The following is a 25,482-nucleotide window of genomic DNA, read 5'->3' as shown; positions in this document are numbered from 1 at the left end:
TCAGCAACTGCATCTCTGAGGTCAGTAGCTCACACACACTAAAAATATTTCAAAACCACAGACAATAGATCCCAGAGTGGGGATCAAACAGTAGGGGATTTAGTAATCAATACCTATCAGAAAACTATTCACCCATCCATTGTGATGATACCTGTTGCAACTTCAGCTTTTACACGGATTATAATATCTCCAGAAAGAATGGAGTGAAAGTGAGATAAGTGTAATTTTGTCAAAAACCATTAGTTGATAAAACAATTCCTTTTGAAACTAAAATCCTTCTGAGTTTTGTGAGAGTCATATCCTCAGGTGGCACAAATCAGTGCAGCACAGCTATGGTAAAACAACTAATTGATGACTTTTTGACAAAGAGGAGTTCCCACAAACACAACTATGTTGAAAACACAACCTTTATGGCCCATGTTGTACAAGAGAACTGTTTATGCAGTGCAGGTTTACCCTTTTGATACAACCTTCAACAAACTCATTTGCAAAACTCAGGTATTTGTGGGAACTTTTCTCTTCTGCAGTGCAGAGGTAAGTGCAAAATGCATGGGGATGATAAACACAAAAATACGCTAGTTTTTTTAATCTATGTCAGAATTCACAAATCTTCACATTAGAAGCACATTAAGTACTGATTCTTTCTCCATTAATCTGAATGGAAATTTAATGTTGAACAAGACTGCTTATAAAAGAAGAAGGCTGGCTTTCTAAATACCGCTATATACCAAAATATTTTATTTCTCTGTGCTTTCTGTGTTCAGATCAAAGTCATTCATTCTGCTTCCACTTTACAAGAGTATTGTAAAGAATATTTAGTGCCCATAAAGCAAATTGACTACATCTTTATAATTTCTGACCATAAAATTGATCTTTGTAGTAATCCCGAAACCTTGTGAGATGAAAGCCTGAATTACTCAATATCTTCTTTTTCTTGGTCTTCCCTAACCACATCTGCTCAGTGGCCTCTCTGGTCCCTGAGACCAGGGCCAAAGTGAAAGATGTGTAGTCCTGAGGGAAGGTAGGGACCACTGAATGCAAACTGGATATGCACCAGTCAATGGAACCAGGTGGGAAGTTTCCAAAGCTAAGCTAAGGAGAAGCTGAAAGCACTACTCTTTTTCAGCCTGAAGCAGAAAAGGTAAAGGAGAGTGTAACTGATGCCTCCCATTGCCTAGTGGGTGGCTGGAGACAAGATGAAAGCAGGTTCTTCTTGGAAGCATGCTCAGAAAGGACAAGTGACAACAAACAAGGTGCAACAAGGCAAATTCTGATCACATGGAAAGAAACAATTGCCCATTATGAAGCTGCTCTGACACTGAGACAGGCTGTCCAGAGGAGTTTAGACACACTCAGACCTTAACTGAACAAGGCCCCAACTAACTTTAAGAAGTTGGTCCAGTTTCAAGCAGCAGGTTGGACAAGATGCTCTTTCCAACCAAAACTGTCCAGTGATTCTCTTATTTTATGAACTGCAAGCCTAGCTAAAGCCCCATTTTTCTAGGACAAAAAAGTTATATAAAAAAGTCATATAAAAAAGTCAATACTTTTTTTTCTACAATATATTGGTTTCAGCTGAATAGCAGTTGTGCCTTCTGTGTAAAAAATTCATATGGAAATTGTCAGTTTGGGAAGCTTTTCATTTATTTGGGAAAGAGCTTCTATCCTAAAGCTGTAGGTCTGGAACTTCTGCTCCCGAAGCATTGAGTACGTGTAGTCAGCTGTTTCAATATTCAAAGAAATGTGATCACTTTCAGCCCATGTTTTTATTATTCACATTGCCTTTACCCACAGTGTACATATATAAATAAAGAGAAGAAGCCAAGGTCCAGCAGGGGCAAGCATAAGATCTGATGAAAACAAGGAACAGTCAATAATTTCAAAAAATTTAAAAGAGCAAGCTGTCACAATGTGCTTGTTCATAGTAGGAAGAGGAAAATAACATCTAGTAACTGTAGAGCATCTCTAATTAAAGCCTTTGGATAGTTCAGTTGGCAGCTGAAGTCAGCCCTGACATCTTAAGGATGAAGAGACGGTACAGAGATGTAAATGGATCATGTGTGTAATTATCTCAGAGGGCTAATATAATGTGGCAATTCCATTACTTCAGAGATCTCAAAGTCACTCATTCTTACTTCTATTGAATAGACCATGACAGTTTGGCACCTCTGTGCTTCAGTAGGGACAGCCCTAAATTCATCTGAAACCTGCAGTAAAACAAACTAAATAGTGATGGTGGTATTCTTTACTCGTGGCATAAAGAAGGCAGAAGGGCCTGGACTGTACTTCTATATAAAAACCATACTGCCAAACCAAAGATCTTTTGCTTTGACTAAGTACCAAAGGAAAAGCTTTTAGTGACTGGTAATGAAACCATTTTAGGAGCATAAAGTTACCTCTACGGCTTTCAGTGGCAGACATTTCTGGTTGTTTTTCACAATTCTCCCAAAACATAAATCGCCTTAAATTTCTTCTTCTATTTGCATGTTAAGTTCTTTCTGGAAGACCTCAGAAGGAAATACAGGCATTGCAGCTTCACTCGGCAACAGTCTGCTACTTACCTGTGTATGAGGTACTCTATCAGATCATACAACTGCCAAGAGGGTGGAAACACACTTTGAACTGATCAATCAATTTAATAATGAAAAGCGTTAAAATCACGATAGAACTTAAAAGAACTAGTTAGCAGCAACTAAATGATCTGAAATGGTCTCAAAAGAAAGCTAAATCAATCCAGGATGCTATTTACCAAATTAAGTCCAGATCTCTTATGTCAAATAAATGCACCAAAGTGCAAGTTACAAATGAAGCTCCTTGAAAGGAGGAGATAGACTAACAATGTCTGATATAATTTAAAAATCTTTGGCTTCCTCATCCACGAGAAATTCCATAAATAACTATGAATAATTTCAGCAAGAATATTAAAATCTAATTTCAACTGATAGTGTACAAACAAGTCACAAATCAATCACTAATCAATACTATTAAAACAGCGCTTCCTTTTTGTTTTTAAAGCATTAACAATTACACAAGTGCATGAAAAGGGAATGGATGCTCAGAAAGTTCAAGCTTCTTGGAGCTTGAACTGCAAAATAAAAGTGCCAGAATACCATAAAATCCCATAAGGACTTTGCAATTAGTATATGCTGGACATTATGGTGTCACATTTGAATCTTGTGATTACAATTTAGAGGGGTTTCAAAGCACTCAGATATACACTGGTGTCTACACACACTTCAGTAGAGAGTACACGTGTTTTTGACTTATCAGTAGATAAATGGGATGTTTTCTCTAAACTCCACCAGAATTGAATGAATTCTCCAATAGTACAGAGAAGGACCAATGAATGTTAACTTGTAACTAATGTCCAGGAAACAAAAATTAAAACAAAGCAGAGATCAAGGTCAGAATAAATGGAGCAATATCCTTGATTTAGACCCTATTGAAAAATCCCCTAGTAGCAAACAATTTTGATTGATTAACAATAGTTCATCTACTGGAGTTCAGCCACTTAGCTAGCTAATTTTATTTATCTATATTTGCCACTAGGATAGTGTTTGCAACATCTAACATGCTTTAAGCAAAAGTCTATCTTTGCTAACTGTAAGGCAATTTTGACAAATGAAAGCCCAAGTGACACAAACTATTGTGGGTGGAGGGATTGTGTGAAATGAAAAATTTCCTGCACTAAGACTAGTAATTCTAAAGGCTACAGGTGAATATAAATAATGTGAATACAAGAAATAAGACCAATGGTATATCCAGCTACATATAACAAGCAGAATTTAGAAGTTTGAACACTTACCTCTTTGAACTAAAGAAAATGCTTGGTGTGAAAATACTAGAATTTGCAAACACATGGGCAATTTTAAAGTTTGGAGAATGGAACAACAGAAGTAGTGAAGAGAAAGAGCAATACAGAATGAATATAGGAAAAGATGAGACAAGTAGAGCAGGCAGCTGCAGTATGAGTAGATGTTACAGAATAGAGATGACTTTAAGAGAACAAAGCAGAAAAATTTGATAATATCCGAAAAAGTCAAGTAAACCTCTTTTCAAAAGAGTAGAAATAGTAACTTCCTTGGAGCTAATTGAGGAAAGGCAGTTTTCTATACAGATGTCAAAGCTAAAATTTCAAGTATGAAGTGAGAAATGAGGAAACAAATCACATTGTTCTATTTTCAGTTTTGTCCCAGAATACAGACACTTTCAGGGATAAATTCCCTTCAGGGAAAGCAAGCTGTACAAATGCTTTAGATAAAGCAGTAGAAAACCAGAGTCATGAATGCATGCATATTTTCTCTTCTTCCTGACAGTCAATAAGCACACTTCAAATATTTGTTTTAAGGCAGCAGTCAGATGTTCATAAAGAATTTTGCACTTCCTTGTTTTCTTGACTCATGAGCTTCTTACAGCTGTTGCCCACAGAAAGACATGTGGTCTCCGTGCATGTACCAGGTCAACAGCTGGGAAGGCAATGTTATTTATTTATTATTTATTAATATAGCCACCAGAAATAAAATTGTTTTCGAATTTAACTACACTAGCTTAAAATTAGGCTTACAGTTATAATCACATTTCTAAAAGCAGATAAAACCTCTGAACATCCTAATTCTAATGACCAGGTAAAGTCCACCAGAAGCAAATTTTCTTCAACTTTGAGAAACTTTGGCTCAGATGAAGTTTGAATGACATGATGCCTGATAAAATATTGTGCATAAAAATAAATTGTTGACGATGATGCAGATATAACCTAATTATTCTTTAGAATTTGACCCAGATACACTAAAAAGTTATTAGGTACACAGCTGCAGAGGCTGATCATTTCAGTTCCATGGATTTTCTGTAAAGAGATTCTCTGGCTAATAGATCTGCCTAATTAATCACTGTTAAATATGCTATGGGTCAAGGACACAGTTGTAAAACCTTCCTAGCCTAGAACAATATGGATTCATCTATTCATTTACTCTAATGCACATTATGTCAGTAACATTTTGTTAACATATTTTAAATTCAACTATGAAATTAATATAACCACAGGATGTGAAAAAGATTTAAACAGATGGCTAACAATGAATTGCTGGTCACAAAACGTAACAGCTTGACAGATTGTCCTTTTCCTGCCAATTGGGCAATATTACCTGGACTGGTGCTGAAACTTCATGGCTCAGGATGTTTTATTTGTTTTGCTTTCTTTTCCTATGGAAGCTACCTGAAATTCTTGACGTAGACCAAACACAAGCACAAGCAAAACAGATACACAGCATCTCTCTAGCACAAAGTCATTATACGGTCCACAGTACTCTATCATTTACAAGGCATTTAGTAATCTTAAAGTTCTTTTAGAGAAAATACATCATGAAGAAAAGTCCATGCTCAAAGGTAGACTGACTTTCAGGGGTAGATGAGACAAGAGCTACCAGTGAGTTAAGATACTGATTTCTGAAAAATCAAGCGTTTTCTCCTCTTTATTTTTCTGATTACTAATTTTTAGTTATTGCTGTCAAAGAGAAGGAGGAAACATTATTTCAGTCTAATCTCCTAGAAAATGTTTTTCTTGCACAGCTCCCAATTTGTTATTCAACCTAGAAAAGTTTAGACTGTATTTCAGATAAGTTGGTATAAAATATGGTTTTCCCAGTTAAACCCTTTTCATTTTGTTAGTGAAAACCAGCTTACAACAGAGTGATAATCATTACTTTCACAATTATCACAAAAGGGAAAGAAAATTGTTATCAGTCTGTTGGTCTAAAGGGAAATTGGGTGAGATCCAGACTCAGTTTTCAAAGGAGCAAAAGGAAATCTGACTCATCCATCCAATTTGTGAAAAGTTTGTCCAGCACAGAATTGTATATTTGGCTACATTTTTGTGAGTCATCTACCCTACTAGATACTTCATTTGATTCTGTTATGGGTAAAGGTAAAAGAATACAAAAATTAAAATCTAGTAAAAAAATGTTCTCTATAAATGGCAGAATCTCAATCTTGTACAACTAAACATATTCTTCCAGTTCAGCTTTCTATCAGCTCTTCTCTCAAATTTTAATTCTACCTTAATGTTGACTGACTCTGAACCTAAAAATAGCCCTTTTCATGTGACATGTGATACTCAGGTTCAGGTTTTTTTAATTAACAGATAATCAACATTTGGCTCAAATCCAAAACTGGATGTGCAGAGCTGAATGTTCATTCCTGCCATTGGATTCTAGATACTACATATCAAATGCTGTGGTTTATATATAAGGCATACATATATATGTATTTGGTATTGTCTCTGTAAAGTGAATTCAACATTCAAATAAGAGGGGATAGTGTTAAAACCTTTAATGGAAAATAGTGTATCGGAAAATTGTGTATCAGAAAATTGGTACACCACAGAAAAAAACCACCAAATTAAACCTAAATAAGTCATGTGAAACATGTCTTATCTATTGGTAACCTTAAACAGAGGCAAAAACATACATGCAGGATTTCACACACTTTTTAATAAAAAGAGAAAATCAGATAAAGTAAAACATCTACGTTTTAATAAACTGAGTTGTAAACCATTTAATGTTAAGATATTCTTTTAAAGCCTTAGTTATTAACCTATGCAAGCATTTGAATAGCATATGTTTTTCCTTCAATGCCTGCCTGTGTTTTCTTTGTTTTCTGTTGCACCCATTATGCAATATTACATAAAGTTGACTTCAACACCAAGTTAAAATCTTGAATTCCATACTAAAATCCTCTAAATTAAAAACAACAAAACCTAACAACAAATAGTTATGCATTCTGTTACTGCATTTTACTGCAGGTCCCATATTTGGATTACCAAACATAGATTTTAATAATAGTAAAATTATAAAAAAAAATAAAATTGACCTTTGGACAGCTTTTCTTCAAAAACTACTCTAAATCAGAAAAACCTCATGAAAAGATAAAAAACATGATAGAGTCTCACCTTCTGAGGTAATATTTGGTGTTCTTGAAAAATGCTTGAAAACAATATGGGTTGCTTTTGTTGGGACCATCTAAGTACATACACATAGAGATCTCCCTGCTAAACTACCTGAAAATAGTGAAGCAGATAGCCTGTCAGCAAAGCATTATTAAGTCTTGCTCAGTTCTTTCTAAAATTTATAACTTTTTAATTGAGAAGGGCACAAGCATTGTGTTCCATTAGTCACCTTTTCCTTTCCTCCTTTTCCCTCCATGTGACTGTTGACGATCCTTTCCAAACCAGCAACTTCCTTCAAACAAAAGAAACGCCTTCAATTTCTTTGCATGTTTCCAATTTTAAGTAACAATTTCCTTCAGCTTTATCCAAACCCATATGAAAGATACACTGAGTTAAGCCTTACACTGCACTTTCTGAATTACTGAGTAAAATATCTCACATAAAAGATCCACAGAGAACAGCATACCAGCAACGAATGATACAGGTTTTTCTTTATATGACTCAGTGGCCCTTGAGATTTAGTATTTTTTCTACACTCAGTAGAATAGTTCCTGCTGCAAGACTACAGCTCCAAAATAGTAACCTTTATTATTTCTGGAATAAAAAACAAAATCTCAAACTGATGTGAACTATAATCAAGCTTTACTCTGTCTTTTAATGAAATATATTTCATTTAGCAAATGCAGACACTCCAATAGTGTCCAATAGTAAATACACATCTTAAACATTAGGAGTCAATGTATGAAGATCTCAATTTGACAAATACATTATTGAACAACTTTAACAGCCAGTAATATGTAACTCCTACCAAACAACTACAAAACATCTATAATATTTGGAACATCACTTTTTTCCACAAGTCCATCTTGAATGGCTTTATAAAAAAAAGTTTCTCTGAAGCATCATAAGCAGAAATTTTTCTTTTATTTGCACTGAAATATATGTTTGTCTATAAATCAGTACTAAATGTATAAGATTAACAAACAAAGGAAAATATTTTGTATAATACCTAGAAATCTTTCTGTGTTGAAAGATGTATGAAGAATTAGCATATATGCATTTAAACTGCGGGAATGTTATCTGCAATTTCTTTTATATCATCAGGTCTCTTCTGTCTACCTTCCTTCTGTTCTGACAAGACAGGTACAAACACTTGTGCTTACCAAAATACGATTTTCTCCAGTATGCATTTTGACATTCCAGTATATCATGCTGTCATGTTAAATCACATGCTTTTCTCCTTTCAGATGCAATCTGGAACCATAGTTTTAAGGTTTTAATAGTGACTTTAGTTTTAAACTTGGAGTCACTATTAAGGCACAGTGGGGAAATAAACCTAAGATATATTGAGTATCAGGCGAAATTCACCAAAGGACTTTGCCTAACTTCTCTTTTTATTTAGAAAACATGCATTTCCTTGCAGAAAATTAAAGACTGAAATGTCTGCTTTTCTGCTTCCCAGTTTCTTACTTTTCTCTCTCCATACTGTCCTCTCCAGATACGTGAAGTAAGTCCATGCTGATAATAATAAATACTGAAGGAATTCTCAACTTCAGAACAGTGCTATTAATGCTCCTGAGAACACAGCAACATTTCCTGCAGCCTACAACAGAAACCATCTGAGGAGACGAGGCTACCGGATGTGCCTGTCTCGTATTGGCCTTTTTAGCCACCAATGCGCTTGTAACAAACGTGGGTAGAGCCCTCCCCAAATCTTTGTTCGCTAAGCCCAGCCATGAATACAACAGAAACACTAAAGAAAGGAGAAAAAATGCTATGCTTGTTTTAATTACATACAAAAAGTCCAAAATATAAATTTTTATATGAAGGTGCTAATAAATGTATTATTTAGAACTCAAGTTGTGCTGCACTTTAGACACCACTTTTGGAAGAAGCCAATCTGCATGATACATGCAACTGAAAAAACTGGCTAGAAAGCCAGAGATGTCTTTTCAGTTACAATGACCATGAAAATAAGAGACAAGTTACAACCAGTTTTGCTGTACAAGCTTGCTGAATCTTCATAAAGCTGTATAAATGAGAAAAGTGTTAATTATCAGATAGATCAAACTGCTGAAAAATGCATCTGTGCTTTAAGGTAGAAAAAAGATCAAATGATGATGAGAAAAGAAATACAATGGTTTTTCCAAGAGAAGACAGGAGAAAATTAGCAATTAAAACCCAATTGTGATTGTTGGGTAACAGAGGAAGACTGACATATGCAGTCCAGAACTGCACTTCAATTTCTGTAATGGATAATTACATGTTAGGCTCTGAAGGAAATGCCTTTATAAAGCAATCTCTTTATCATTCATTATATATCCCTTGCAAAGCATACCAGGAAAAAGCTCTCCTTCTTTTTTTGCAATGACTGAGCAATTACTTCTATATAGATATATTGGAATTAAAGTGCTGCTTCACACAGTGGAGCCCCTATAAGTACTTTTTGCAGTAAGTCAAAATTTACTATGAAATCTATGAAAACTTCTTAGCTTTAAAAAACAGTCACATGTGTTAGGATTTCAATTAGAATGCTGAATTCTGAAGACACACTACAAAGTCTAAAGTTATACCTAGTTTTTGCTTAATTTTTGGTAGCCTTTTCATATTTTCAATATACATTCCTTCTTCCTGAAATAGAACTGCCAGTAACAGAACAGCAGTGGAGATGTATTTGCTTGTCAGAAAGATTGCTTAGAGCTATGAAATTCTAGGGGAAGTCCAGGCTTTATTTTTTTTATTGATAATACTAAGTCAGAGCTGCTGGATATCTGCTGCTCCCAAGACCACCCTATTCCATATATCATCTTCCAAGGATCTCGTTTGGCTTTATTAACTTGTTTAATTCAAAGCCTTGCCTTTGAAGAAGGGGGCTAACTAGCTAAAGGGTTGTAATCAGATAAAAAAAGGAAGAAGTTTTCCAAAGAGTTTCCAGTGTATGACTGTTACATGCAAGAGAGCAGAATATCCTGTAACAGTGCCTAACAATTTGTTGGGAAGTCATAATGTCAGATTTTGCTGATACAAATTCCTTTGGGGACAAATCTACCAGTATTTTGTCCTGTTATAAAGAAAATGCTTCCTATCAGAAATAATGGACTACAGCAGCTGCTGTAGTCCCACTGTCCCAGGTGATCTACTAAAGACTCCAAAAAACCAACATGAGAACTGCATACATTTTTACACTTCGAATAAGTGTGGGCAGTTATAAATTCCTCTCAGATTCTGCTTTGGAGAACAGTTCTGAGCTGTTCCAACAAAAAATAATTAATCCCAATGTAAATACTGACAACAAATAACATTACTGCTGCTGTTTTAAAATACTGTCCAACGATATAACTAAAGACGATCCAGCCCAGAGAAGGGAGTAAAAGATACCTGCTAGCCACACGTAAATGAACTGATTCTGGTATTTGCAGCATTCTTGCTGGATGATAGAGGGCATTTCTGAGAAAGGGAATGTAGAGACCTCATGGGAGACCCCATGGCATGAATGGCCTTGTTTCACCTCCACTTTTGGTTTGTCACACCAGCAACATGCTTTCCTGGTATTACCTCTACTGTTGCTTTGTACTGACAAAGGAGGACACATAGCACATTTTAAAGAGAACTTTATTACAAATAGTTACAGTAATTCAGAACAGATGCTAAAAAATATCCTATACTGAAGCAGCTACTTCATGATGACATAGAGAATGCATATTCAAGGAAGGCACAGTCTGAATTCAGATGAAACATCAGTAAAAAAGGTACTATAACAAGAAAATGAATGAGTTGTAGTAAGTTATAGCAAGCAGGATTATATTCCTTTAGCTGATGATGTCCTGGGAACTCCAGTACAAGATTACAAAATCTATACTGTCTATAGCATATTTCTTATGCCAGACAAATGGAAGGCAGCAAATATAACACCAACACTTAAGATGAGCCTGGAGAATTAGTAGGACTAGCATACATTTCTTCTCTGAGGTCCATTCACCACAGGGTCCCAGCCAAGACTGTCCTTTGGAGTGACCCAAATATCTATTAATTTTGAGTATAATTGTTTCGTTCACTGAAAGCCCAACGCATTCAAAGTCTCACCTTCCTAATACTTGCTTAGAGTAGCTTAAAAGTTATGTTTTCTCCAATCAATTCTGATAAGCAGTATGTGGAAAGGAAACCTGTTCCGCCTATGAGCTCCAACACCAGTGTGCATTCTACAGACATTTGCTCCTGGATGATGAACTATGGGCTGTATTCCTGTGACTAAGCAATTATTGCCAGATTCTTGGCAATCATTGCCCAAAGTAAACATTATAGGTAAACACAAGGTGAACCAACAAAAAAGGCCATTATACCTCTCTAAGATGTCCACATATGCATGTGACTGTGACTGCAAAAGTACAGCAGACAAAATCATCTGAGATCATCTCAGAATAAAACAAATTAAACCCTGTATTAGAGAATGATTTGTGCTTGAACCACATCTGGTGTTGCAAAAGACTGTAGCCAATGTGAGGCTGTAGCCAATGTGAGTGACAGTGGGATTTAAAAATTGTTAAGTCAGGTTACAGAAGTGTTGTTTAAACTGGACACCCAGTACAGATGTGATGTAAGGTAAAAACCATCAAGATTTAAGCTATAGAACTAGGATCTCAAAGGAAAGCACAGGAAAAACATCAATGCCCATAGATCTAAACAAAAAATCTGTAAATTGCAGTAGATGATAAACTACAAAAAAAGCTCAGAGGAGAATGGAATTTGCAAAGGCTTAGCTCATCTCCAAGTTACTTAGTTGCTCTGAGCAGTAAGTATACAAATCCATTGTAGCAAATGTAACTATTTGGGATGTAGATAAAAGTTTTCCCAAATGGATTATGGATGTCATTATCTATATTGTTAATGTCTTTGCCACATCAAGCGGACAGCCATAGGCTAATGGATTAATACTGGACAGTGATTTAGCAAGCTGTGTCCCTAAACCCATCTGCCTGTTACACTTTGGAAGATTTCTAACTGAACCTCAATTACACCTTCAGATGTTTCAGGAACAAAAACTTTTTACTTGCTTACTTGTACCTTCCATTTGCTGCTAAATAACCTTCCTTCCTCTTTGAAGTGATAGACAGAACACAAATTCACTGCAGGGTACAGACCTTAGAATACGCTGCAGTACAACCCCATGAGGCAGAATTTCTTCACTGAAAGGGCTGTCAAGGATTGGAATGGGCTGCACAGGGAAGTGGTGCAGTCACCATCCCTGGAAGTGTCCAAGAAATGACTGAACATGGCACTTAGTACTATAGTTTAGTTCATATAGTGGTGTATGGTCAAAGACTGGACTCAATGATCTTGGAAGTCTTTTCTAACCTTAGTGATTCTATGATTCTATAAAATAGTTAAGCTATGATGACTTTCATACCCCTAGATGCTTAAGGATCTTTCAGCTTTTGAAAGCTGTCCCAAGAAAGATGGACTCCAGCTGCAGGAAAGTTCAGGAAACAATCTTACTAGTAATAGAAATGAAGCAATCTTACTTACTAATATTGTACTAATAATAGTATAGAGAACACTTCTGCCCTTCACCAGGAAACTCTTAACCATTTCCATCTGGGTCATACTACCAGGACACTGGTGAAGGTGAGACATGGAAGACTCAAATGACAAGACACATCATAAACTGAAGATACTTCCTAAATTTACATTGCAACACATTTCCCAAATTTATATTAAAAAATATATGTGAGAAAAGAAGTTCATATATTAAACCAGTTAATTCCTCAAGAAATGGACTTGTAATGATTAGTTAATAAAAATAAATAATATAAATAAAATATTGGTCCTCTTTAGGCTCAAGGGGGACACTGTGGAGAAGAAAAAGAAATAATAATCACATACACCCAAGGGCACAGATATCAATTTTCCAAGAGTCTGACATTATTCCCACCCAGAGACATGAAAGCTGGTTGCCAAAGGTGAAAGCAACCAATCTTCAATTTCCCAAGGAAACTGATTTTTAATAGTAAAATAATAAAAGAAATATATATTTGTATATAAGAGATCTGCTGTGTTTGTTTACTGTATATTATTAACATATCTCTTTTCTGTTGCTCTTGACACCAGTGACTGTCATAGAGGCATCAAAATGGAAATTCAGAGGACTTGACTCCTGAATGCAAGTGCAAGTGTGGTGTTAATCTGAAATTTAAATGAAAGTTACAGATGGATGTAGAGTGGCTCTGGAGTCATTAGTAGTCATGAGCCCAAAATGCCATAAGAGTATGAGGAAAAAATAAACAGAAGAAGGTTTTACTCTTGAGTGCTACAAGTAAAGTGGACAAGAGTGGAATGGACTTTTGCATTATCAGTGTTAAGTGATGCATAATGGTACAATCTTCATGAAGGCATAAAGTTCTGGTGCTCCCAGTATAAGAAGGATATGGAACTGTTGGAGGAAGTCCAGAGGAGGGCCACAAAGTTGGTAAGAAGACTGAAGCACCTCTCTTACAAAGACAGGCTGAGAGAGATGGGTCTGTTCAGCTTGGAGAAGAGAAGGTTGTGTGGAGTTCTCCCAGCAACCTTCCAGTATCTGAAGGGGGCCTCCAGGGAAGCCAAAGAGAGACTGTTGGTAAGGGACTGTAGTGAAATAACAAGGAGTAATGGGTATAAATTGAAAGATGAGAAAGTTAGGCTGGATATTAAGAAGAAATTCTTTACTGTGAGAGTGGTGAGACACTGGAACAGGTTACCCAGGGATACTGTGGATGCCGCAACCCCAGCAGTGTTCAGAGTCAGGAGGGATAAGGCCTTAAACAACCTGGTGTAGCGGAAGGTGTCCCTGTCCATTGCAGGAGGGGTTGGAACTAGATGATCTTTAAGGTCCCTTTCAACCCTTAACATTCTATGATTCTATAAGGCCTTTTTCAACTAGAGGGGAACACTCTCAGCTTCTCTCAAGCCAGGAAAATTCCAGCATTTCTATACATGCTGAAGATGTTTGTGTGTATAATGAGGATTTAACTCCCAACAGATCACAGCATGGAGGAATATCAAAGCATACTCTTTCATTTCTGTGGCACTATTGCACACACTTCCCTTAAAGCAAGATGTTACAAGACTAGAAAAGATGTATCTCTTCCATGAGCACAAGGACTCAATAACAGTGATCTGTCCTTAAGATTATGGCACCACAAAACACAGCTACAGATGAGATTGATTCACTACCTGTTGAATTTTGCCATTCACTAGGACAGCCACTCACAGCCACGTCTGCTGCTGAAAAATAGATGAGTCCAAACCAGGTCAGGCTGAACCGGTGGTTGACTTGTAGAGAGGTAATAATTTCCTTCAGTGATTATTTGAGAAAAGACCTGATACTGACAAGCTCTCTGATGGATGAGTGGGGATGTTTTTCACCTTGCATTTTCCCTGCAAGGGCAGTGCTCAAGGTTTTGAATCACTTGCCAATTACGGCTCACTTCCAAGAAACAGGCTGAGGTCAAGACTGTAATCAGCTTCAATTGGATCTAAATAAGCATGTATTTGGTTACTGAGACCATCATACTTTAAACAACGGAAAACATTTAATACCACGGTAACAAAAAAAATTGCAGTTTCGTTATGGTTCTTCAAATATAATAAAAAAGCCCTCTCCTCCCCCCAAAAAACAAAGAAATCTACTTTAATCCAAGTAGTGATACTGAGAGATGTTCAACGTGGCACTTGGAACTACAGTCCTATACTTACTTATTCTTTGCATTCACATAACAAAGTATTCTCTAAAAATGTTATTGAATATAGAAAATATATCAATATTGAATTTGGTACTTCATCACTTCTATCACTACAGAACTTTAAAAAAATATAAAAAAAACCTGTGAATGAAAAGTTACATTTTATCATTTTTCCTGACTGCAAGAATATCTCTTTATAAATTAAGAGTTGTGATATTGCAGGTTTATGATCAGAAGGAAAATCCCCAGACTACTGCATCTTTAAGAAGGAACAAAAAAAGATAAAAATGGGAGGAATGGAGATCTTCCAAAAATGAAAAAAAAAAATCTTTATACTCATCTATATTCACAAAGATAAGTAACTGCAGGTAATTTTTTCTATAAGTTAGTTTGATAACCCAGAAACAAATGGAACAGATCTGAAGCAGCACTCCTAATCCATGTTATTTCTTTTTTTATGGTAAGCTAATTTAAGATGAATCAAATCACAGGAGGTGGTACACTTGTACTAATCCATATCGGGCGTCACAACAGAAGGTCACATAATATGGTTATTTCAAATGAAAAAATAAAATTACCAAATATTTTCTAATGAGTTTCTCTAACAAAAAAGAAAGGAATTCACCCTTGTCTTTATTTCTGTGTAGAATCATTAATGTGAATATCTCTGTTTTACATGAAAATATAAGATGAACTAATTATTGCTCATCTGTATAAATGTTAAATTATCAAATATGGGCAAGGTGGGGATATTACTCTTTATTTCTGATCTGTTTGAGACCAGTTTTGAATACTAATCCCCTAAAAAGTTTATTAAAAACTGAAAAAGGTTCAGAAAAAACCCACAAAACTTGTTTCGAATCTGGAAAATAAATGGTATAAGTGCTGAAGTAGTTTTACTTAGTTTCTGAGAGAAAGCAGTGAAGTTTGTAAACACAGATTAAAAATTAATCTGCAAAGATTAGATATATCAGATGCTACGTAGTATGTTAAATCTAGCAAAGAATAGGCAAAGGTGTTAGATAGGTAGCTCTTAGTCTAAACAGCAACAAAAGCCTAAACCAGATACTTTTCTGGCATTGAAAGCAATTAAATGCTGGGCCAGCTTGTCAAAAGATTGCTGTGATGAATCTTTAGCTTGTGTTCTTACGGTGAGATTTTAAATAGGAATGTTTTGTGTCTATCAATTTTTGGCTCAGTCAAAAAATTCTTGCGCTCAGAAAGTGAGCTTCTTACAATAGTCCTGTAAGAGAATGGTAAGAAAGCAAATAGAAAAATAAGTGGTATTTAAAGTATAATTTTTAACAGATTGATAACTCAAAGGTGAGGTGAGTCACGTTCTCATTGAATGGGTCAGCATCTGAGCTGATTGTGAATACCCTCCTGTCTTATTATTGCTGAAGTGTTAAAGTAATTTTGATTGTGAGCAAATGCACTACATTTTGTCATCTCAACTGTCAACTTGCTAAACGACAATTTCAGCACCCTATTCTGCCTTCAGTTAGACCTCTTTAGTTCTGAAAACAAGTACTCCTGTTAACCTGATTCATCTCAAATTACTTATCCAGCCCTAAAATCGGCCAAAATGTGAATTGTGATGATGACTAAGAAAGAAATTAAGGCAATTTATATTGATGTTTAATAAAATATATGGCATTAACATATTAATTTCTGTATGTATTAAAAATGTATAAAACTCAACTGTGTACAATTCCTTTTATCACCAGTTGCAAGTTACAACTGAAGCTAGGCAGACCTCTGATGCACTTCCTATCCTTGTGATCTTGTTAGGTGTTCAGTGGCAAACTTGATATTTGAAGGTACAGGTACTCTTACTGTCCTGCAAATACAAATTTAAATCTCATACTTCAAAGGAGGTAACTCAGATGGCATGTTACTTTAATTTCAAAATTTAACATCTATATCCTAAGGCTAAATAAAATTTTATTCAGTGTGAAAAAAAAAGTTTTTCTAATGAAAAAAACAGTCAAGGACTTTACTTAGATGATAGATTAATTTCCAAGTGCACAGATTACAGCCTCCCATAGAGGAGAATATGGTCTTATTCTCCAAGGGATATAATACTCATTGCACTTGAGTATTATGGATTATCTACAGAAATTTGGGCTTTCCAGAAATATCAGGTTCACTCTACAGGCACTAAAAGATAAATGTCTGCCTGCTTTTTAGGTGCAACAGTTAAGCATGGGCTGTCACCATCAGAGAAACTTAAGCAGACTGTGTCTTGGTTCTATTGTTACTGAAAGTTCCTCAGACATAGGCAAGAAGTGGCTGTATGTAGATGATTTTTTCCACCAGCAGGAACTCTTTTCTGGTGGCCTACAGCCACCACATCCCTTGGTAGATACAATTAGAAAAATGCTAATTGAGTATGAGCTTCTACTACCAAAAGAATAAATCAAATCGTAGGTGGCATTTGAAATCCTCAAGCAGGTATTTTCCAACAAAATGGGTCTGATAAACAACAAATACCATGTGAGCTGCAAGATTACTGTCTGATCATCTGAAAAGACATTAGAAAGCAGGGTGAGAATGAAGAATAGTTCATTTTTGGGCCTCGCTGACATGACATGCTGTCTAACCTTGTCAAGGTATTAAAGGAAGTTCTGGATAAAACTACTCCAATACTTCTCATGCATATCGCAGATAAACACACATACTTGTATAATTATCTTTAATAAAAGAGGGGGCATAAGGTTTTCTAAATTAAGATAATAGTGTCAATTAACCTTGAAATGTATTACATTAGCTTTGAAATATTTGTAAAGTAGGATGTTTGTTTTAATGTGTCCTCACAATACATTAGGGGATTCAGACTGTTTTTCAGGAAAATGCTAACCTTGGTAACAATAGGGTTTGACAATACTGTAATATAGGCACAACATTAATGTATGAGTTGAAGCATTAAAAATTACAGGTATTGTTTACAATTACTTATGTAAATTGGATACCCAAGGTACAGGCAAAGAGAAAAGATGAATCAGGTCAATGTGGATATCTCTCTATCAAACCTTCCCTATGTAGGGGTAGACCCTGGAGTACAAGAGTCTGTTCTGATGTATCTACAACATTTGGCAAGTGTTATGTATTATCATAACATCATAATGCTTATGTCCAACAAAGATATCTTCCTTAATATTCTAAACCACTCACTTCTCTGGTAACCCTTTTTCTCTTCTGCTTCAGATATATGACTTTATTTTTTTGGAGTTTTCTGCATTAGAATTTGTTGTTAGTAATGAGTGATAAATTTATAGTTGTGCTTCTTCTATGTCAAAGTACACAGTATTTCCTGCAATAACTTTGATACTGGAAAATAAACATCTCATCAATAAACATGTATTCACCTGACCTAAAATCCTTTTCTTTCATTATCTCACATCATCAACAATAAGAAAATATTTGCTGTATTGTAGCCCACTTTGGAAGTTTTGTCTGTTTGCAGAAGAATATTTTTTTGACTACTGATCCAAAAAATAAAACGTGCCTGGAGAACCATATATATTATTGCTTCTCTAGTGTTATCACAAAATGACAGTATGGGCTATCAGAAATGAAGATTGGAAACTACAATCAGAAATTGCTTCTAGGGGGAAACCACTAGGGGAAACCACTGGGGAAAATTACTGCAGAAAGGAAAAACAGAGATGTTGTACCAGATTAAATCATCTGCCTCATTAGATTTAGGCAGCACTCAGTCTGGATGGACTGAAGTTTCTATCAGGTACTGAACAATTAATCACCAGAGAAATAGGTCAGATAACTAAAGGAAGAACTCTCCTATTAAAAAAAATTAAAAAAATAGCAATAGCTAAAATACACGATCCTTAAGAAGGATATAGCCTTAAGAAGGTATACAATAATTTGTAATTTTATATAAATAAATTTTGGCAAATAATTCCGGAAGAGGCCACAGGGAAGTGTGAGAAAACAAACTATAATTCTAAATAATAAGGCCAAGTAGCACACTTTCAGTTATGCTGCTTAATCTTTTGCCTTTGATATAAGAACATATAGGACTAAAATGCTTAAGCATCAAGCAAATGAAAAAAATCCAGAAAAATTCAACTAATCTGTTTTACTCTATAAGTGAGACCACAAGGTGGTAAAATACGTGGAAATAAGTCACTTTTCATGTGATTATTGTGATGTTAGACTTGCAAGTCTACCTGAATCAGACCATGGAATCTTAGAGAGGAGTGTAGAACACAGCATATTGCTCAGAGAACAGGTAAAGCATCAAGCAGAATAAATTAAAAATAATGCAAAGCTCATAATCACAACAATGCAAGGACATACTGAAGCCTAGTGAGGGTCTTCAGAGGGATCCAATCAAACTACAGAGTACACTGATACATGTGAACTGTGATGTTAGGGATGCACCAGCTTGAAACCACACAAAATAAAGTTCCTAAAATTTGGAGTTACACTTTTCTAATAAGAGAGACATTGAGATAAATATAAGTTATATGTTAAGTATCCTTCAACTAGAAAGACATGAGGGAAAAAGTGGACTGGAAGTTAACAGAAGGGAGTAAGGGCCAAAGCTGAACATCTCTGTATTGTATTTAAGCAAAATGAATGCAGTCTGAATTCAAAGTGCATGCATCTTATACATGTAAATTCATATATCTTTAGTGTCCCAAAAAGACTGACATTCTGAAGCTGAGGAATATTTTGAGTGAATGAGACTGATGGGAAAATCAGCCAGAAAATATAACAAAAAATTAGGAATTCTGTAGGAAGATGCATCAGATAGCCAAAATGTTATAAGCCTGCAATAAAGAGAGAAGCTTTAGTTAAAAACTCCTTTTCCTTCTGTGGTATAGTAGCTCAGAGGCCCCCTGGTGGTCTAGTGGTTAGGATGCAGCACTCTCACCGCCGCGGCCCGGGTTTGATTCCCGGTCAGGGGACTTCCCTGGGCAGATGGAGCTCATCAGCCCTGTAAGGCCATCCATCTAAGAGAAGGTCACTCTAAACAAACCTACGTTCTGAGGACCTCACTGCCACTGTCCAAGCTTGCTCGGCCCTCTAAACAAACCTACGTTCTGAGGACCTCACTGCCACTGTCCAAGCTTGCTCGGTCCCGGCAGATGAACCTTAGGATTAAAGGGTGGGCTCAGTTCAGCGCGCACTGTGTCTCACCTAAAAAATCCACTGCGCAGGCTCAAAGGGTAAAGACCTTTCCCAAATCTTCATCCGCGAAGACTGGCCATGATAGTAGCTCAAATAGTTATATATGTGAGAGTAACAGAAATGGAAAAAAGGGAAATAACCAATTGAATTATGACATATATAAAACTTACAGAGGAAACTAATTTTTTTTTAAGGTTAATTATGAACTAGTAAGTTTGCAAAAGGTATTGTATTGATAACTGAGTATAGGACTCCATTCATCCATTTCTTTGGCATCCCTTCAGTTAAAATATTTACCTACTCTCTATGGATGTAAAAGCACTAGATATGTACATTATCATTGAGTATGACAATAAGTGTTGAGAAAAGACGCCCTTCAGTGGGCACGGACCTGGGAACACTAGAAGGTTTTTCTGCAAGAATGGACCAACCTTCAAAAGATGTTTCAGAGATGGCAGACTGCTTAAAGCAGGTACCTAAGGGCTGAAGGCACCTATTACAAATTCCCACAGCTAACGAGTTTCTTTTCTTACTTATTTCTGTTTTTTAAACTGTATCCATTTAATCAAAGCTTCGAGTATGAAAAATAGGAATAGTTTTCCTCTTATTCATTCTTCCCAGCAGTGGCCTGCTGACCAGTCATGCAGGATGCACAAGCTGGTAAGATTCTCACATGTGCTTAATTCCAATCAACTACAATACATGCCACTGTTTACAGATTACTTGTTAGTGCTGTTTGAGCTAAATACTTAAACAAGAAAAAGTTCACTGCAGTTCTGTGTTAAAGATTTCTATCTACTGATCACTCACCCACGTATGAGTAGATGTTTCAACAGCTGTTTTAATTCATCTTGTAATCTATGAAGACTTAATTGAACAAATTACTTCTAAGCAATGCCTGAAAGTACTAATATTAAAATTTCTATCGCATCTTTTTCTTTTGCATACTGTCAGCTCTGCCTAATCATTTCACATATCGGTCCACATTTGCTTTCATACTTCATAATTTTGTGCATAACTGTCTTTGACATCCAGAATGATCTTAAGAAAAGAAAAATGTCATAAAAGCCCCTATGTTTATTACAAGCTATTTCTAGGATGTAGTGATAGTCATTATTAATCTTCTGAAATTAATATTGAGGACAAACTTGACAGAGCACTGGAACAGGCTGGCCAGAGAGTTTATAGTATCTCCTTCACTGGAGGTATTCAAAGCCTGCCTGGATGTAATTCCATGCAATTTGCTCTAGGTCAACCTGCTTTAGCATGGGGGTTGGGCTAGAGTTCCAACAACCCAGTCTCCAGAGGTCCCTTCTAACCCAACCATTCTGTGATTCTGTGATACTACCCCACTTCCATCCGTGAAGAACACTGTGAAGAGGGACATCGCTGTGGAAATGCTGACATTCTCAGCAGATCATAGCCTGAATGACAAAACAGCTTCAGTGGTTGCCAGTTTCAGAACAACCACAAGTAACTTTCACCATGTTTCCAGTCACATCCAGACCTTGTCAAAAGTAGCTGTAAATACTACAAGCAACTACCTACGTGTAAATGGTTTTGCTCTGTTTTCCATCTGATGAATAGGAAGTTGTTAATAGCCAGGATGATTAAACTGGGATTAGAACTGCTTTGACATTTAAGAGGAATCAAGTGTTTCTGTAATTTAGCTCAATTATTACAATTTTAGCTGTAGAGTTCTACTACGGCCTCTCTCAGGGCTCCTAAACAAGGATATTAGATAGATACTACTAACAGAGATACATAGAATCCACATTTTACAGTCATATATGTGGCTATTTTATGCCATTCTTTTTCTGTTAGAGGTACTAACTGCTATAAGAGTATTTCCTAACAAACAAGGTATTCCTATGTAAATATTTTTTATCAGTCATATAATTCAGATTTCTTCTCTGAACCTTATCCCTAATGATATTTGAGGTTTGAATGCTTACCTTGATGAAGAGAAGTTTATTTTTCTGTTTATTTAATTAATAAGTGATTTAGCTGTGGAAAAGCTATCCAGGTTTCCCAAGAAACTTTAGGACAAAACTATTTTAATTTAGGAATGGGCTAATCTGATGATGCTTCAACCTCTCTGTCTCCTACAATTTACCCAGAAAATTTACCCTGACATACAAGAAAGGTATTTACATAGAAAACTTCTTCCATGACTTCATCAAATTCATATGATCCTTACATATGAAAATCACAATCTTTCAGAAAAGTATCAAAAGTGTACTGAAATCTTATAAATCACCATCCTGAATACTGCATAATCTTAAGATGGTAACACATCATACATACAGTTTATTCAGTTCTTGTATCTCATTTTACTTGTGAATGTCTTTTGGAAAAACTTGCCACACAAGAAGAAATAATTTAAAATTGATATTTAGGTACGTCTAGGAACAATTTTTCCTGATTAGGTATCAATACATTACTCTTTACACCTAATAAATTACTGTTTTAAAAAATCTGTAAAATTTATCAAGGAGGACATAGCCTGATTTATGAAGAGTTAAATATTTAACTTAGAGACAAAGGCTGAGCAATCCACTACTGCAATCTGCTACTTATCACATTAGGAGCTGTCATACAATATTAAAAACATCTATTTGAAAATACTTTTGTAACAACAGTAAAACCACCCAGCAGTTAAAGGCAACTAGGCAAAACCACAGAAAGCATACTGCAATCTTAGTGAGTGCAATACATTATAAAATAATATTTAATGAGAGATAAAGTCTCTGTGACCCCAAACCTACAAAAGTTTATAAATCTATTCTGCTACTTATCACTTTCAGAGCTGTCATACAATATTAAAAACATCTATTTGAAAAATTTTCTCCTACAACAACAGAATCACTCAGCAGTTGAAGGCAATCAGGCAAAGCCACTGAAAGCATATTGTTATCTGAGTGCAGTACAAGTATAAGCAAGTATACAATATTTATTCTGCAAGTATTTTACTATTTTCATAAAGAATGAAAGTAATTGCATATTACTGTTATTATACATAATGTGTATTGAAGAGTCTGAAGAAAGCAGAATATTACACTTATGATAGTTATTATGACACTGAACACAGGAAAATGAGATTTTGCTCTTGATTTACATCAATTGCACCTAATTCTTTTAAACTAACGTGGAAGCATTTTACAAAGTTCAGAATCATGACAATCCAGTGTAGGAAGGATGCTAAGTTATCTTCAGGCTTTTGCTGCCATGATAGGGACACGACAGGATTCTGAAACCTCAAACTCTACCAAAGCTTCAGAATGATTTAAAGAGTTCAGATATGGCATCCTGCATTGGGTGCACTGAGTCACAGATTATTACTAACTTTGACTTCCAGCTAGATGTAGGATGTGTTTTATATGCTGTAATCTCTTAATTTGTGTGAAACATGCAAAAAGATTTCACTGGGATATATTAACCTTTGTGGGGAAAAAGAAAAAAAACAAAGAAGGGATATAGCCCATCCAAACCCAGAAAACTACAAACGTCCTTATAAAACCCAACATTTTCAGAAAGCTGTTATCAACTTCCTTACTGATTTCTGGAAAGGCAGATGAATAGTCTGACTGTACTTGTAAAATCCCTTTTTTCTTAACATTCTACTGAAAAACTTTTCTAACATTGGCAGAAATCAGCATGAATTTTACAATGCATGTACTTTTCATTCATGAGTGGAAATGAATTGCCTTGATACTTATTAAAATAGCACAATTTTTTCAACTCCCCTGTAAAAACATAAATATCTACTTTTTTTCCCTGTTGTAATCAGTTCAGACCTTTAAATCTCAAGTTTAAAAAAATACAGGCAATAAATTCGGACTGCCCCTGAACTACGGGGAAAAAAAATTCATCAGTCTGTGAAATTAAGCTAAGGTCCATTAACACACATTGTTTATATTTATTACTTGATTCCCACATAACATGGGAACTTCTACGTCATTCACAAAAGTTGAACATCACAGAAGAGTGGGGCATATATGTCTTCCTGTGGTTTCCTCTAGCTGGCTTGCAGGAAACCTGTCCTGCTCTAGGTAAAAAGAAACTTTAAGATTCTATGCACACAAAGACTGCCAGACTTTTGGCCAGTGAGGCAGGCAAAACAGGCAGCTGCAAACGAAACTTAATTCTTACAGAAATATTAGAACAACTTACAGCATCTTCACTATGTTTTGAATTGTCTGTCCATTATCAGCTTCTCCAGCCTTAAAAACAACTACAGACAACAATCGAGTGATGTATTTTACCAGGGAACACAACCAGGTGTGGCAATCAAACTTGACAGAGCATACCCAAACATGACGAACAACCTAAATAGTAAATGTGGATTTTTCTTCCCCAACCTCTGCAGCCTCTAATGCTGGAAATAACTTTTATCATAACAGTTCTCAAGTTGACTGACATTTCTATTTACAACTGCACACAGCGCAAAAAGAAAAGAAGTTCATATATTTGAAGGGAATCTCTTTGTTGTCATTTAAACTCAATATAATGTACTGTAATGTAAACATAAATTCTTTATAAAAATGCACTTGATAACACACTTTTGTTATTCCTGCAGAGCTTTGAGATTCTGTAATCAAACCTAACAAGTCCATGCAAGACAGCAACACAGAGAACTAGTTCAGTGACTTCCTTATTTACAATCACTAGAAAAGAAACCCTTTCTTGAAAGGGTTACATAAAGAAGATTACTTTAGACCTTTTCATAAAAGCAAATTTTGGTCATATTCTTACATGTTAATACATGAAACTACAATCTCTGGCAACAAAGTTCTTTTCACAGGCATAAGTATATACACTGTACTCAAATGCTAGCTGACAGGAAGATTTGAGAATACAATATTCCATCAGTATATTTGAGAAACAGACCATTTCAGACTGGAACCTAATAAAACACGGGGATGCAATGACTATCATTACATTAACAACCATGCTCCAATCAGTGGGTTTTTTTAGACTAACTCTTCATGTGGTAAGAATAACAGCACTCTTAGAAATAAGGTAAAAATAATCAATATTACACTAGCCTTTACACATACAAAAAGCATATTTAAGATAAAGTAAGCTTCTTGTTTTTCATTTTTACAGCTTTATAAAAAAACAATATTGCTAATAAAGGAGGGGATCTAAGAAAAACAAGCATCCAGCAATAAAACTTGTACTTGATTGCTCTGAGTGTGTGTTAAAGTTGCTTATTTTGAATCAATATTGTAGTTCTTCCTCAAACACATTTTAAAATGTTAACAGTAAATTAAATATTCAACAGGTTTATAAATACTATAAAATATATATCTTGGTCTTATAACAATCCTAGTACAGATGACGTTAACATGAATAAATTCCAAAACAATTTTGACTAGATTACAAGACAGTTTTAAGGCAATTTGACTGTATTTGCCCATTAACATCCTGAAATCTGCTTTGATCCCTACTACTTTAAATTTGCAGATTTCAAACAGGAATAAGAGATTCAGACTTTACGGTAATTATCTTTGTTTAACATCTAAGCTTATACTGGCAGTTTTCAGGATAGCAGTTTATTTTTCCTGCAAAATGAAACCATCACAACTCTAACATCCACAACAGACAGCCACTGATGTGCACGTCGCTCTCGAGGTGACTCACGTAGTGCCTTACATCCACTTTACA

General features: G+C 35.5%; 1 protein-coding gene across 7 annotated transcripts in view; it reads right to left on the bottom strand.

Annotated features, from left to right (window-relative positions):
• KCNIP4 (potassium voltage-gated channel interacting protein 4) overlaps positions 1-25,482 on the bottom strand; it is a 413,215-nt gene that overhangs the window by 169,178 nt on the left and 218,555 nt on the right. The gene's annotated exons all lie outside the window — the stretch shown is intronic.

This window comes from Lepidothrix coronata, unplaced genomic scaffold (genome assembly GCF_001604755.1).
Source record: "Lepidothrix coronata isolate B3197 unplaced genomic scaffold, Lepidothrix_coronata-1.0 Scaffold0, whole genome shotgun sequence".
In the NCBI taxonomy this organism is placed as follows: Eukaryota; Metazoa; Chordata; class Aves; order Passeriformes; family Pipridae; genus Lepidothrix; species Lepidothrix coronata.
Note: the sequence above shows the minus strand (reverse complement) of the source record. Positions and strands in the feature narration are given on the sequence as shown.